The sequence below is a fragment of the Stegostoma tigrinum genome, chromosome 1, assembly GCF_030684315.1.
Source record: "Stegostoma tigrinum isolate sSteTig4 chromosome 1, sSteTig4.hap1, whole genome shotgun sequence".
Classification (NCBI taxonomy): domain Eukaryota; kingdom Metazoa; phylum Chordata; class Chondrichthyes; order Orectolobiformes; family Stegostomatidae; genus Stegostoma; species Stegostoma tigrinum.
In genome coordinates this window covers 102,491,076-102,508,464 of record NC_081354.1, presented here as the reverse complement: position 1 = coordinate 102,508,464, position 17,389 = coordinate 102,491,076, and the positions used below count along the sequence as shown (strand labels likewise).

The following is a 17,389-nucleotide window of genomic DNA, read 5'->3' as shown; positions in this document are numbered from 1 at the left end:
TCCCATCTTTCTCTGTTTAACCTAATATATAGCCTCCACTACAAACCTTTTGTCTGGTTGGTCAGGTTTATGTGCCGGCTTGGAAGTAAGAAGGGCAATTTTGCGGCTAATAGCCAGGGCAGTTAGTGGTTTTAAGAGTCTGTATCGCTGTCATTCCTAGAATTCTGTTAGATATTTTTCATTAATAATAAATGGTTCTTCCTGTTTTATGTAAAACACTTGGTATCAGGAATCTTATTAATTAGTATTGCTTAGAAGCAATAAATTGAGGGCCAGTTCAGTTGGGAGTCATTAAGAACTTCACAAAACTTTCATCACATGTTGTAGATGTTGAGAAAATGTTTTCTTCCCGACAAAGGCCAGTTTTTAAGTTCAGGTTCTTCACTGTGTTTGTCCATGTGGTTAATTCAAGGTCTGCGATACATGTAAGACAATTCAAACACCTATTTAAGCAATTATAGATGGCTGGTTCAGTAATTAAATGTAACCAGTTGTGACTTTGCAAAAGCAAGATTGACTTACTTGGGACTTGTCATTGGTCAAGGACAGCAAAAGTAAAGGATTTAATAGCATTCCCTGTTTCTTAAACTAAATGGAAGAATGATGAGGTTGCGGAGGGGATTTTGTGGGAGGTTTGTGTTAGTTTGACAATGATAGCTGTACCTTCGACACTTTGTAAAAGGAACAAACAAGTACTATGGTCAACAGAATGCCATGCAGTATTTGAGAAGCTGAAGATAATCTTAATAAATGAACTAGTGTTATCTGTCCCTGACTTTCCAGATCTTTCAAATGCAATTTATGCTTGCAATTTGGGAATGGGTGCTATCTTGGTGTACTTCTCTAAATAACTAAGCCAGTGTCAGAAAAATGACTCTACCATAGAAAGGGAAACATTGGAATTCTTATTAGCTCTTCACGGCCTCAACAATCATTTATTCTAAAATGGAAAATTATAAATATGTCATTTATTCTTAACAAATACAGTGCTTTTTAATATATGTTGGCAAAAGCACTTACCTTGAGTCTTTAGGAAGCCTCTGGATATTGGGACTAGTAACGCAGGGATTTGAGGAAAGGATAATGGTATCTTCTAAAACGTTCAGATAGAATAAAGTTGCAAATAGTATGATGAATCACCTTCTAACATTACCTGAGCAGTGTGACATGGAAGAGAAAAATCAGCAAAAGGAAGGAGAGAAAGACCACTATTAACCTAGCTGTTAGAGTTCTCAGTAAACTTAACTTGTCCATGAACAATGCAAAATGACAGTAGTTCTAAATTTACAACAGATTTATTTGCAATACTTTAGAACAAGATTGAACATAGAGGGTTTTCTACAGTCGTGGTCACAATTTAGATCTTCTCTTAAAGTTTCTGTGCTTCACTAGCTATATCCTTTGATAGAGGTAGAGAGCTCATCAAATATAGCAATAAAGATAAGAAGGGCCCAAAAGAATTTTAGCTAGCAGTAACTGCACCAGCATTATGCAAAGTTTCAGATATATCGAGAAATGATTGCTTCACGCTATTGAAATGTTATGGTGTTTATTTTCGCTCATGCCTTGTGTCCTTGCATTTAATCCTGTCAGCACGTAAGAATGTACAACAACATTATAAAAGGCCATTAAACACTTCAAGTCACATCATCATTTAAAAGTATGATGGCTCATTGTTTGTTTTAACTCTGTGTTGGTACAATATCCCCATAGGCTTCAATTCCTATAGAATCCAAAAATTCATCAATTTCTCTTGAATACACACAAAGCATGTTCACACCTATGGGGTAGACAATTCTGTAAATTTTGAGAGAAAGAAAATGTCTCCTAACATCAGTTCTAAATGGCTCTGCCCTTAATTTGAAACTGAACTTGTCTGCAGAAACATTTTCTTGACATCTACACTAGTAAGCCCCTTTCTAAGAATTTTGTTTCATTAAAATCAATTAATTCTTCTAAATTCTAGGGAATATAGGCCTAGTGAACTCAAAACCCCTCACATGACAGAGATAATGGGAACTGCAGATGCTGGAGAATCCGAGACAACAAAGTGTGGAGCTGGATGAACACAGCAGGCCAAGCAGCATCTTAGGAGCACAAAAGCTGACGTTTCGGGCCTAGACCCTTCATCAGAAAAGCATCAGAAGGGTCTAGGCCCGAAACGTCAGCTTTTGTGCTCCTAAGATGCTGCTTGGCCTGCTGTGTTCCTCCAGCTCCACACTTTGTTACCACTCACATGACAGTTTATTTACACCAGGGACTAGGCTAAGAAAGCTCCATTGCATTTCCTTGAGGACAAATATGTTCTCACTTGGTAATGAGACCAAAACTGCTCCCACTGCAATCCATATGTGGCTTCACCAATACCCTGTACAATGGGTAGGCAATGGCTTAGTGGTATTATCACCGGACTGTTAATCCAGAGACCCAGAGAATGTTCCAGTGACATGTGTTCAAATCCCACTGTGGAATTTGAATTCAATAAAAGTGTGGAATTTGGAGTCTAATGACATCTGTGGCTCAGTTGTCAGGAAAAATCCAGTAGGTTCTCTAATATCCTTTAGGGAAGGAAATTACCATCTTTACCTGGTCTGACATCTATGTGACTCTAGGCCTGTAGCAAAGTAGTTGACTCTTGACTGGCCTGTGACCAATTAGGGATTGACAATGAATGCTTGCCTAGCCAGTGATGCCCCTATCCTGTGAATGAATACAAGATGTAGTAAGACCTCTTTAGCATTTTCTGTAAGAAATTTGAAAGAAGAATTTGCATTCATAGTTTCTTAATGTTTCAGCATATTAACTTCCTCTAATTCAAGGGCTTCCACATGCCTGTAAAAGCAAGTAGTTGTCTGTGCCTAAAAATGGCTTTACTTTTTTTCTTACAGAAATGGATTCTTCCAGATTTTCTGGCATTCTAATCTAGTGATGATATTCCTTTCTTTTTATTCATTCACGGGAGGAGGGCATTGCTGGCTAGGCAGCATTTACTGCACATCCCTAATTGCCCAGGGGTCAGTTAAGAGTCAATCACATTGGGTCTGGAGTCACATGTAGGGCAGACCAGATGAGGACGGCAGTTACCGTCCCTAACGGATATTAGTGAACCAGATGGGTTTTTTTCCCCTTCAACAACTGACAATGGAAATGAGGTCATCATTAGATTCTTAATTCCAGATATTTATTGAATTCAAATTCCACCATCTGCCATGGTGGGATTTGAATCTAGATCCCAAGAACACTGTCTGGGTCTCTGGATTAACAGTCCGGCAATAATACCACTAGACCATTGCCTCCCTTCAAGTAAGCAGCTTTTAGCAATTTCTACAAGTGACTGTGTCATTGACCAGGCCCACTGGCTAGATGGTGCAAACACCACTGCATATAAATTCTTCTCAAGCCACCATCCTGATTTGTAAATATATTACCACTACTCCAGCATTGAAATCTACAACTCCTTCCCGAACACAACTGTGTACATCTCTTCAGGGCTGCTGGTGAGTGATTGTCCACCTAGGAAATGCTCTGTTACTGGTCATGAGTTCTGTGGCTGAGCTAGATCCTAGAGATGCAATCCTGATCACACATTCTGTAAATATTTCTGGAAGGTGGAATTTGTCCTTGGCCTTGAGATCACTGGTATTTCTTTCTCCAGTTCCTATTCTGTGCTTCCTCCTGCTGACAATTGTTCTCAATAAATCATGTCCCTACATACAGGAGTTTCCTCCAAGTCAGTTTCTGCTGAGAGAGCATATCCCATGCTTTGGTGTCTATTGTGCATTTCTTGAGGGAAGTCCTCAAGACACTTCCTCTGTTCTTCTCTCTTTCGAGTGTCTTCTTTGAGCAGGTCACCAGAATCATGGAATCCCCTAAAGTGTGGAAGCAGGCCATTTGGCCCAAGGTATTCATACCATCCCTCCGGGGAGCATCCCACACAGACCTAACCCCACCCCATCCCATCCCTATAACCCTGCATTTCCCGTGGCTAATCCACCTAAACTGCACATCCCTGGACATTATGAGCAATTTAGCATGATCAATCCACTTAACCTGCACATCTTTGGACTGTGGAAGGAAACCAAAGCACCTGCAGGGAACACACACAAACACAGGGATAACGTGCAAACTCTACACAGACAGTCACCCGAAGGTCGAATCAAACGCGGGTCCCTCACACTGTGAGGCAGCAGTGCTAACCACTGAGCCACTGTGCTGCCTACTGTAGAACTCAGGCATCCCAAGCATGTAACCAGTCCAGCGGAGTTGGTTTCAGCTGAACATGACCTCAATCTGGCGCTGTTAGCTGCTTCAAGGATGCTGATGTTAATATACCTGTCTTCCCAGCTGATGTCGAGAAGCTGTCTCAATTAGCATTGCACTGCACTTCTCAAGGATCTTGATGTGAACTCCATACATAATGCAAGTTCCAGAGCCATATAGAATAATCAGAAGAATGGCTATCTTTATAAACATGGATTTTGGTATCAACACAGATATCACGGTTGCTGAAGACTCTCATCTTTGGGTGTCTGAAACCAAAACTCACAGATTAGATGTGGTGTTAAATCTCTGTGTCAATATCTACCTTAGATGAGAGGTAGCTTCCCAGGTTGGTGAAATCCTCCACATTTGGGAAGATTTCTCCACTGATTTTAATAAAGGGATGGACAGAACCTGACCCAGCATGGTTTAGTAAAGCCTTGAGATGGCTCGGATCAATTTTGTAATATGCTTCTACAAAGATGTTTAAGTGAGGCTTGAAGATTCTCTTCTGAGAGAGCAAAGATGACACAGTCATCTGAATACTGAAGCTGCACAAGCAAAGTTGGTGATATTATGTTCTTGGATTTCAACTGGTTAATGTTGAAAAGATTTATGTCCATATTCTGTCATTTAACCATCATCGCCAGGAAGAACATTGCCCAAATCCTTTTCGGGTACCTTTTCTCTGCCTTGGGAGAAATTCTTCCTGAAAGTCAGTATAGTTTCCAACCAAAACATGGAACTGTAAGCATGATTTCACTACTCAGCATCTCCAAGAGAAATGCTAGAACACACCAACCATGCTACATGGCCATCATCCACCTGACCAAGACTTCTAACTCAGTCATGGGATCATATAGCAAGAAAAAGCCCCTTCAGACCAACCAGCCCATGTCGAACATAATCCCACCTGCCTGCTCCTGACCCATATCCCTCCAAACCTTTCCTTTTCATGTACATATCCATGTACATGTCTTTTAAACACTAATTGTACCCACATTCACCACTTCCTCAGGAAGTTCATTACACATCAACTTCCATCAGTGTAAAATATTTGCCTCTTGTGTCTTTTCTAAATCTTTCTCCTGTCAGCTTAACAATGTGCTCCTTAGTTTTGAAATCCCCATCATAGGGAGATGGCAACTACCATTTATCACTCATTATTTTATAAACTCCTAATCAGGAAGTACTATGTATCGACACCACATGGTCAGTGGTGGACCACATCAGTGCTTGCTCAAGTGTGCGATGTTGTCAATATGCTGAACCCCAAATTAGCTTATACAAACACAAGGCTAATCATAACTTCATATGAAGCATACCCCAATTCCCAACAGAATTGATTTGCTGCATGACCATCATCTTACACAGATAGAAGGATAATAACATTCCATTCCATTTGCCATGTTCTTTCCCGTTCTCCCAACATGTATGTATTCCACTGCAGTGCCAACAAATGCCAGAAAGTCTAGTTTAAAAGTACTATATCTGAATGTATGGAACACTTGTAACACGATGGACATTAATGCCACACACTGTTCTAAATGGGTACAATAGGATTACAATTAGAGATGGCCACAAGTTGACCATTTTGAAGACTAGACATCCATATTATTAAATCTTTAGAACGTACAGGGAAAAACAAAAGCAAGTGGGTGCAATTTGTGAACGAAAGATTAAATGAATATATTAGTGACAAAAGGTACTTGTACGTGAATATTAAATGTGCACTCAGTCTGTGTAAATCTAAGAAGCAACAATGAACAGAAAACATGAGTTAGAATTGTAACAGTAGCTGTAAGGTAGAGGTTGGCATTAAAAATGAAATTTAGATATGCATATAACAAGGTTTTAAATTAATCATTTATTATTTTAATCTACACAGACTGGGTAAACCACACTAAAGGAAAAAAATAACTTTAACTTGATAGAAATTCTCATTAGAATAGACAGAGAAATATTTTAAGCGAAAACTAGAGTCATCAGTCTAAACAAAAGAAACTTGGGAAGTATGAGGGTTAAGTAAACTGTGATAGACTGGATAATTTTCACTTTAAACACATGAGAGTGCATAGGCAAAGCTTAATACTTCAGGAATGAATGCATGTGTTGCAAAGCTTACATATTCAATAGAAAGAACAGAACAGGAAAAATTTGTACAGCTATGGCTAACAAACGAGCTTAGGGCTTGTATTTAATCAAAAGAGAAACCACATGAGAAAAAGGAGCAAGCCTGTGGGCTGGGAACAGTTCAGAATTCTGCAAAAGTGGACCAAGAGGTTGCTTATGGGAGAAAAATAAAGAATGGGAGTTAACTCAGAATCAACATAAAAGTGGACTGCAAGACCTTTTTAGCAATATAAAGTATAGACAAATGTCAGGTTCTTATGTTATGAAACAGGGCAATAAGGAAACAACCACCTTTTTTGTTTTCACTGAAGAAAACAACTTTTTTTCCAGAAATGCTATCAAAATAAAGGAAGAAAGAAACAAAAGAAGATTGCATGATTTTCTCAGATTGTTGGAGGCATTAAATGAAATAGAAATCACCCGGGGTCTGAAATCCATATCCCAAGATACTGAAGGAGGTGGCCGAAGAAATAATGCATTAGCTATCTTCAAGAAATCTGCAGATTCTAGAATAGTTCCAGCAGTGTGGAAGGTGATAATTGGAGGGAATCCATTATTTTAAAAAAAGGAGTGAGATAAAAATCAGGAAAAGCAAAGCAGTTAGACTAATATCAGTAGTAGAGAAAATAAATGGTGTGATATTAAGACCAATGTGATCACACAGTCAATGCGTATATATAAAAAGGAAATCACAATTGACAAAACTACTGGACACTCTTGAGGACGTACTGTGGTAGAATTGATGTAGAATGAATATGGAGTATTTGAATTTTCAGCTCAGGGGATATCCGCCCACCCTTCCCACTGAACCATCTCTACATCTCCCTGCCTGCACATCGATCTACCACCATCCCACATACCTTCCTCCAGTCCCACCCCTCTCCCTCTATTTATTTCTGAGCTCTCTTAAGAGTCCTGACCTGAAACATCGATTTGCTTCCTCCTCGAGTGCTATCTGAGCTGCAGTGCCCCTCCAGTTCCACAGTTTATCCAGGCTGATAGTGAAGCTATTCTAGTACAGTGACAAGATTGACCTCTACTGGGCAATGTGGAAAATTGCATAGTTGTGTCTTGCGCACAAACACAGGAATAATTCCAACCCTCTCTGATGAAGGGTCTAGGCCCGAAACGTCAGCTTTGGTGCTCCTGAGATGCTGCTGGGCCTGCTGTGTTCATCCAGCCTCACCTTTTATTTTCAATAATTCCAATCTGCTCAATTACTGCCCATGAGTCTGCTGTCAGGTATCAGTAAAGTGATAGAAGGGGTCATCAGTAACGCTGTCAAGCAGTACTTGTTTAACATTAACCTGTCATCTAACATCCACACTGGGTTCTTCCAGGGCTACTTAGCTGCTGAACTTATTGAACTGTGGTTCAGATGTAACATGGACAAAGGAGCTGAACTCCATCAGCAAGGTGACAGTGACTGTCCTTGACATAAAAGCATCATTTGACAAAGTGTGGCACCAAGGAGCCCCAGCAAATTGGAGTCAATAGAAATTGGGTGAAAACTGTCTGCTCATTGGAGATGAACAGGAAAATGATTGAGCTCCTTGGAGGTCAGTCATCTCCGCTCCAGGACACTTCTGCAAAAGTTCCTCATGGAAGTGTTCTAGGTTCAGCCACCTTCAGCTGCTTTATCAATGACCATCCCTCCATCATAAGGTCAGAAGTGGGGATGTTCACTGATGATTGCACAATGTTCAGCACCATTTACAGTTCCTCAGATACTGAAGCAGTCCATGTCCAAATGCAACAAGTTCTAGACAATATGCAGGCTTAGGCTGACAAGTGGGAATTAATATTTGTGCCATGCAAATATCAGGCTATAACCACTACCAATAAGAGATAATTTAAACACCACCTCTTGACATTAAATAGTGTTATCACACTGAATTCCCACAATCAACATCCTGGGGGTTACCATTGACCAGAAACTCAACTGGATTCACCACAAAACACAATTGCTACAAGAGTAGGCAAGAGGCTAGGAATACAGCAGTGAATAGCTCAACCACTGACTCTCCATCTACAAGGCACAAGTCAGGAGTGTGATGGATGAGTACATCCTCAACAACACTCAAGAAGCTTAACACCATCCAGCACAAAGCAGTCCACTTGCTTGGGACTGCATCCACAGGCATCCACTCCCTCCAACACTGATGCTCTGTAGCAGTCGTGACTATAAGATGCACTGGAGAAATTCACCAAAGATCCTCGGACAGCACCTCCCAAACCCACGACTACTTCCATCTCAATGGACAAAAATGATGAATACATGAATACAACACAATCTGCAAGTTTCCCTCCAAACCACTCTATCTTTACTTGAAGATATATCATCGTTCCTTCACTGCCAGTGGGTCAAAATCCTGGAATTCTATCTGTCAGGGCATTGTGGGTCAACCTACATCATATGGACTGCAGTGGTTCAAGAAGGCGGCTCAACACCACCTTCTCAAGGTCAACTAGGGATAGGCAATAAATGCTGACTAGTCAGTGCTGTCCATGTCCAATGAGTGAATTACAAAAAGTGGTAGTGCAATATTCTGCACCATTCACACAACTCCTAAAGCAGTCCATCTCCGAATGTGGAAAGACTGGGCCAATATCCAGGATTAGGCTGAAAATGGGCATATGCCATTCTCATGTTAAATTCCAGACTTCGATCATATCCAGCGGCTATCTAACCCACTGCTCCTTAACATTCAATGACATTACCATAATTGAATTCTAAAATTCTTAAGCATTTTAAGAGAACGTGAGATAGATTCTTGATTACTGGGGTGGGGCCAGGGGGTTTGGGGAGAGGGGTGTGAAAGATTATTGGGACTATGCAAAAAGTAGAGTTCAGGTTAAAATCAGATCGGCCATGATCATTTTGAATGGTGGAGCAAGTTCAAGTCGCCACATGGCTTATGCTTGCTCTTATTTTATATGTTCATAATTCTGCAGTCACCTTCTGACGCCCCAGAATGTGTCCGCCATTTTCAAGGCACAAGTCAGGAGAGCAGTAGAATACTCCCCACTTACCTGGTTAAGTGGAGTTCCAACAATATTCAAGCTTGATACCATCCAGGCCAAAACAGCCCCAGATTGGCACCACATTCAGCCCCATTACAGCGCACAGTAGCAGCAGCTCGTACTAACTACAAACAGACGTGCAGAAATTTACCAAGGGTTCGTATAAAGCACCTTTTTAACACACAACCAAACTATCTGGAAAGACAAGCAGCAGATAAGTTCCAATCAGTGATTGATAAAGAAACAGAATCAGAGAGGTGACTACAGTTTAAACTTTACACACCAACAGCAAGTTTTCCTCTTAGTCACTCAATATCCTGACTTGGAAATATATCACATTTTCTTCAGTGTTGCTGAATCAAAATTCCAGAATTTCCTCCCTACCCTGTCCCTTGATGTACCTGCACTGAATGGACTTCTGCAGTTCAAGAACACAGCTCACCATGACCTATTTAAGTCTGATCAGGCATGAACAATAAAAGCTGGTTCAGCCACCAGAACCAATATCCTTGAATAAATAACAAAAGCATGGTTTAAATTAAATGAAACATCAAAATAATGGAAATGAATAGGTTTCACAAAATTTGTATGATGCTTTCATCAGTATACTATTGTGTGAGGGTTAATTGTACAAAACAGTTTCTGCATATACCAACTAACCTTCATTTCTTTTTCTCCAAAGCATTTTGACAATATAAATTCCCACATATGTTAACTTTATACTTTTTTAGAATTGTTCGTGCCAGACTTGACAGTTCATCACAATCAGACAATTTGCATTAGTTACTGCTTGACATCACGATACCTATTATCATTATACCTGTCCCAAAAAATCTACAAATACATGTTTCTGTCTTAGTTAATTTAAAACATAATTCTGAGATATACTAGAAATGTTCCAGTTGAGGGAATACTGCTCTGATGGTTTAACAAACACAGCACTGCGATTGGGTGTACATGATGATCTGTGACATTGCCTCATCTCCTGTAAGGATAAACACTGAGTTGCTTCACTGCTAAGCAGAGGAAGCATCTGCAAATGCTGTCAGACTATGTTAAGCGCCCTTGCAAAATTTAAACATTAATATATTGGCAGAATTCCAGCAAAACACTTGGTGCAGAAGATCTGGTGATCTGCAAATAAATATCCAATATGCTCAAAAACTTTGTTGTGCAAAAACAAGGGAAAAGAGCAATTTGTTTGAACTTTTTTAAGTTGCCATTCATCCTAGTGATGTTCCATTTAATTTGACCTTTCCAAGTTTCCTAATATTAATGATGTTCAAAAATTTGGGTAAAGTTTAAACTGTAGTCACCTCTCTGATTCTGTTTCTATATCATGCACTGATTGGAACTTGTGAAAGATAGATTATTAAACCATTATTATGTTAACTCTAGCAATAACTTACATTTATATAGCACCTCTCTCAGTGATATGTTTGCCTTTGCACCACTGGAAATGGTGCTACAGAAGATTTCTGTTTTGTCAGGCCACAAAATGTCAGTGGCCTCTTCCTGCATTAATCACATATTGTTACTTCAGAAAAATGCACAAAAATGTGCATCTCCTTCCTTACATCATGAAGTTGTGAATCATACAAATCTAGTGCCACACAGCCTAGCCACAGTGCGCTCCAAATTTTGCATTTTGGCATCACGTGTACAGGGAACAAGTTTGTGCTCCACTTACCAAAGCCTAAGTATTCAGCTGCAAGATGGATTCTAAACTTGGACTATTTGGAGGCCACTTAATAAGCACTGGCTTTCGAAGGTGCTATTTAACTGTTGCTGTTCTTTTAATTGGAGAATTGTATATGTACATACTACGCTGTCTGACTTATCATCAACTTAAGGACTCTACCTCTGCTGTAACTTGCTTTCTACTTTTCTTTACTGCATGTATTAAACAAATTATTTGAGACAAGTAATTGCAGGATTCAGGCAAAATCTTTTAGCTTTCATCTTGTTTGTTTAACACAAGCAAGAAGCTTATAAAGTGATTGTACAAAGTTCAGCACCATTTGTGACTGCTCACATACTGAATTTGTACACGTCCATTTGTAGCAAGACCTGGACAATATCCAGGACTGAGAAATGGCAAGTAACATTCATAACATGCAAGTGCAAAGCTGATGTTGAGTGAATTTTCCAAGTTGCAACAGAGCCAAGTACTTTTTAAACAAAATCAAAGACAAATTAAAACCACAGCCTGTAACTTTGAAGTGCTATATGTATCAGAATGGCTGTGAATTTTCCATTCTCTGTTGCATTGGAAATGAAAGGAGATACAAAATCGAATTATTTGCTTTTCTAAGATTGGAGTGAATATTTTGAAATAGCTGCAAATAAAATGAAAGAAGTAGCCTGTTTTCAGTACTGTAGAACATGTGTTACAAGCTGTGTTGCAGCCCAGATTTTGTTGATGAGCTTAAATAGGCAGAACAGTGTGAAAACATATTTTAAACCCATTACTCATGCGCAGTATGGTTAAAGCATTAGAGCTGATCATCAATGGTTTCATGCCCAAGGGTGTCCATACACTATTTTTGCCTCAAGTGCTTGTCTATTGCACAAATTGCTGGAGCTCCCCAGCTCAAATTTCAAGATGAAATGGTTTGATCTTTGATGAAAGTCAAGATTGATTAGATTCCCTACAATGTGGAAACAGGCCCTTTGCCCCAACAAGTCCACACTGCCCCTTGGAGCATCCCACCCAGACTCTTCCCCCTATAACCCACACACCCCTGAACACTACAGGCAATTTAGCATGGCCAATCCATCGAGCCTGCACATGTTTGGACTGTGGGAGTGAACCCAAGCAGACATGGGGGAAATAGAACATAGAACATAGAACAATACAGCACAGAACAGGCTCTTCAGCCTTCGATGCTGCACCGACCTGTGAACGAATCTAAGTCCCTCCCCCTACACGATCCCATCATTATCCATATGCTTATCCAAGAGCTGTTTAACTGCCCCTAATGTGGCTGAGTTAACTACATTGGCAGGCAGGGCATTCCACGTCCTTACCACTCTCTGAGTAAAGAATGTGCAAACTTCGCACGGACAGTTACCCGAGGCTGCAACTGAACCCAGGTCCCTGGCGCTGTGAGGCTGCAGTGCTAACCACTGAGCCACCGTGTCGCCCCTAAGGTAATGGAGGTAATGCAGGATTCCTCTCAACAGATTAGGCCACGATTTTGGAGATATAGGGTTCAATGTTCTGTGCAATCGGGGAGAGCTGCAGATCTTTAAAATCACTGGCTGGTAAGTGATTCAAGATTCTGGTATATAGCATTCCTCAAAGTGAGACAAGGGTGAGTGGTAAAGGACGTAGGGACCTCACACACTGGACATGGACAGCTCCATTACAGGCTTAGGCATTTGTTAGACCCATGTAATTCTTGCAGAGTGGGGCCAGGCTTTCAAGGGAGTTGTGGTTCATGGCCTGGCAAAGGAATAGGGAGAAATAGTGAAGGTGAGCGAACATTTTTGAAATTCAAAATGTCCAACACATATATGCAATTTCTCCCCCTCACATAAAGTTATGCCTCCTCGCCTACCACCTCATGGCAAGTTACACCCCTCTAGCCATCCACATGGCCCCTCAATTGCTCCAAGTCAAGCAATACTCCTTCACCATCTGCATGGCCCCTCATTCACTTCAGGTCAAGTTATGCCTCACGCCTTCCAACCAACCCCTCCCACTTCCATTTCCTGCTCTGTTCCTCCATATGGTGTACTGTCTGTACAAGGCCAATCAATCCTTTGAAAACAATGTGCAAAGCCCTTTCATAATTCATAACAGCTTTAAAGAAACTGAGGTTAGTACATTTGTACAAATGTCTCAACCATCCATACATTTTAAAGTTTCAGGAGCAAAATCTAAAAATGTTTGATAACACTAACTTGTAGAAATGAATATTGTGACATTGAGAAATGGATCGAACGGGAACAGCTGTCAAGCAAACAATATTTTCCCTATGGCGCAGCTTTTGCAACAGACTAATGAATGTCTTGGCTCTCATCCAGAATGCATAATGGGAGCATGGGATGACAAGGGGGCATTTGGATTAATGGAAGATGGTGACGTAGCTTAGGTTAGGTGGAGGAGTAGAGATTTGAAAACCATGAGGACGGGGAATGTCTGGGGAGGTGACCTCTCCAATTATTGATGGTATTGATAAGAAACAGAGCTTCAGTCCAAGTGAGTATATATTTTGGGATTTTGGAGCAGCGTGAGAATTCAATGTAATGGGGAAGAGGTGCTTTACTTATTTTTTGCTTTATAGTTTGTAAGGTCTTTTAACACGATATGTTTGAAGCAAACAAAGAGTGACAAGCCACAGGAAAACCATACTGTGTAGACACACCGGGAATCAGAGTCTTGGAGCAGAGCCTGCGGGGGAGGAGCTTGCACTGAGCAGTGATTGAGAAAAATGAAAATAAACTTCATTTTGAACAGGGAGAAATAAGCAGGATGACATTGCAGGGAAGCAGTGAGGAGATTGGCTGCTTAGGAAACAGCTACTGAGAGAGTCGTATCAGGATGGAGGCAAAGTGTAGAGTCTCTTTCATTGCAGTTTGTAATTTATTAGGAATAGAGAGAGGAAGAGGCTGCAAAAATCTGGTTTGGTGAGTAGTGAGTAGGTTTGAGTGATCTGTCCCTCATTTATTGACTGCATTTGCTAAGGTTCATAATGGTAATAGATCTTGGGCCCATGAGAGGAATGCCCTTCCTGTAAGGTATGAGGATGGGAGTTTAGCTGAAACTCCTAACTGATTGAATGGAGTAGCTGACACTGTTGGTGGACTTGCAACAGGACCAGTAGGTGTGCACAGTCAGGAGGGAGAGATTGCATTCAGAGTAAGACGCAGTCCAAGTCAATTTCAAGTCTGGGAATTTGGAGGCAGCATGGGAGTAGAACTGGTAATCCTTCTTTTCTTCCTCTGTTTTAAAAGTTTAAAATTCAGTAGTCCAGTTAAAATCTTAGTAAAGTATCTGATGGAGAAATGGTTATCAGTCAGTTGCCTGAATCTTAAACTGGGCCTCAATATGTTTTGATTAGCATTGAAGCTCAACTAGTATGTGTCATCTCAGCTCAGCTCAGCTCAATTTGAGAGTGCCTGTTGAAAACACATGATATGTAAGCCTTGCAACGGTCAGGGAAGAGAGACCACATCAAGAGTAAAATGCAGCTCAAGTGAATACATAGTTTGGGGAATTTGGAAGCAACATGGGATTTCGGTGCGAAGAAGAAGAAGTTTTTTGTTTGCTTTTTTTTCTGGTTTATAGTTTGTAAAGGTTTTTAACAGGATAAATTGAAGTCCAGGGTCAAGGACCCAACATGAAAGAGAGAGTGACATCACAAGAAAACCATATATTCATTAGTGATTGATAGCCACTAATTTCACTGGATTATAAGTACCTTTCATATTCAAGGAGCAATATTTCTAGGTTCAAAACTAAAAGACCACTAAGTATCTCTGTTTTTAAATACAAATTAAGAATTAAGTGAATAAAATAGAGATGCAGGGCCAAGTGGTGTGTTTTAATTGTATGATGTGGATGCTGGTGGACCTCATTTTGGTTCATCGTGCCCACATCAGTAGCATGTATTAGTTAGTTGAAGAACTCTGGCTCAGAGATGATAAATTGGGGTCTGAACTTCAAACACTGTGACACATCAAAGTGGGGGAGTTACCTGGATGCTGCATTTCAAGAGGCAGTCAAATTTCTTGACTTAACTAAAAACAAAAAGAACTGTGGATGATGGATCTCAGAAACACAAACAAGGTGCAAAGAGACGCTCTGAAGAAGGGTCACTGGACCCAAAACGTTAACTCTGATTTCTCACCACAGATGCTGCCAGATCTGCTGATATTTATGAGAAATTTCTGTTTCTGTTTCAGCCCTTCAGCTTGTTGAACAGGTTTTTAAGATTCTTGTTTTGTGTGGATGAGAATGTGGGCTGTAGAAAGTATGAGCAAATTAACCAGTCACCCTCCTCAGAACTGCTGGTACTAGGACAAATATGGTTTTTGTACACAAGACTGGCAGGGATAATGGAAGAGTAAACAATAGGTGGAGATAGAGCTCAAAGAGAGAGAAACACAGTTGGACTGACAAAAGCCAGGATAAAGATCAGCCTACAAGAAGGAATAGCTGCTAATGGGGACCATTAGTGACTGACAATGGGTTGTGTGTGGTAGTAGCCCATATGATACTGAAATAACTCCACAGTCATCAGTACCCCATCACAAAATCATGTGGAGAGTCCTTGTCTGTGACCAACACCTCTGGGAGTCTGTGTTTTTCTGTCATTTATCCCTGTGTTTAACGAATGCAATCCGTGCACATCCAACCACTTTGAGTGGGCATCTACAATTAATAAGAACATTGAGCTCATGAGACGACCTGCATAGTTGATGTATAACTGAGTCCAGGGTTTACCCAGCCATTCCCACGAATGTGGGGGAACTGTTGGTGACAATTTTTGTCCTTGATGACAGTCTGGGCATTGCCCCACAAACGTGGCTGTGCCTGCATCCAATCCGACCCACCAGACATAACTTCTTGCCAACATTTTCATTTTGGAAACCCCTGGATGGCTTTGGTGGAGTTCAGTCAGTATCTGATGGCAACCTTTGCTTGAGACAATCAGTCTTGCTCCCCACAGTAATATACCTTCTTCTGCTGTCTCTGTGGGTCCAAAAACCATCAATTCTAGTTGGGATGACCCTTTAGCCTACCCCTTCTCCAGCAGCTGTCTCAGTTTTGCCAGGACCAGATCTTTCTGTGACCAAAGTCTGATATTGTTAGCTGTGACTGCAAGTGTGTTCATAAAATTTAAAATCATTTCACACTTTTCCAGTGGTGATACTACCTGTGAGTGTATCTGCCGATGGGAGGCGGCTCAATGCATCCACGTTTGCAATTTGGCCTCCCAGGTGTTGTTCCAATTTGTACTTATATGCACTAAGTATTAGAGCCCACTGCTGAATTTGAAGCTATGGGTGGCAATGCCTTGCCCTCTAGTAGATCTAGCAGGGGGTGGTAGTCTGTTATCATGACAAAATTTACATCCGTAAAAGTATTGGTGGAACTTCCATATTCCAAATATTAAGTCCAAATCTTCCTTCTCTAACTCAGCATATTGATGCTCTGCTGTGGCCAAAGTGCAGGATGCATATGCTATTGGGCATTCCTCTCAATTGGGCCACATATGAGCTAATACGATCCCAATGCCATAATGTGAAGCATCACCTGTCAATACCAGATCTCACTTGGGATCATAGTGTGCCAACACCTTAGAGCATGATAGCTGTTTCTTCACTTCCCTGAAAGCTATGGCTTGGTTATACAACCATTTCCAAGGCTGACCCTTTAAGAATTGATGCAAAGTTGCCAGGGTGGAGGCCAGGTTATGTATGACCCAAGGAATCTTATAGCGGAAGTTAAGAAGGTGTCTCCATGATTTCAATCCGTTAATGGGCATACACTTTTCTTGTCCAGTCAACTGATGTATGATATCTAAATTACTGCTTTTTATCTAATATAACAAAGTATCAGAGCAATTTTTGTGAATGATTGACATTCAATATTATGTAACTGTGATTGAAACACAAAAATCTAACACCACTCTCTGCTGAAGTTTCCATGATTGTCTCTGTTGGAATTTCCATGCTAACCTCCTGCAGATATACAAAAGAGGCTTAGCAATGAGTTGACTAGCCTTCCCCGTTCCCTGTTCACAGCAGCTTGTACAGTCACAGCCCATTTGAACACAGCGCAATGGACTTGTGGTCTAAATCGTCAAATTTTAGGTCTTAAGAAAATACTACATTCACGATCCCATTTTATGGAGATAGGAAATGAAACAATAAGAAGAAATGCTAGCAGTATGCTAGTTTCCATAGAGACAACATTGTGCAGAGTTGACCAATTACTTGGAAGACCTGGAAAATGGCC

General features: G+C 40.7%; 1 long non-coding RNA gene across 1 annotated transcript in view; it reads right to left on the bottom strand.

Moving 5' to 3' along the window:
- Positions 1-7,371, bottom strand: part of LOC125455574 (uncharacterized) — a 37,847-nt gene extending 30,476 nt beyond the window's left edge. The window contains exons 1-2 of the long non-coding RNA XR_007248297.2: positions 7,314-7,371; positions 1,021-1,153 (exon numbers count right to left, since the gene is read on the bottom strand). This is a non-coding gene — a long non-coding RNA (uncharacterized LOC125455574). The remainder of the gene's footprint in view (positions 1-1,020; positions 1,154-7,313) is intronic.
- Between the last annotated feature and the right edge of the window lie 10,018 nt (positions 7,372-17,389).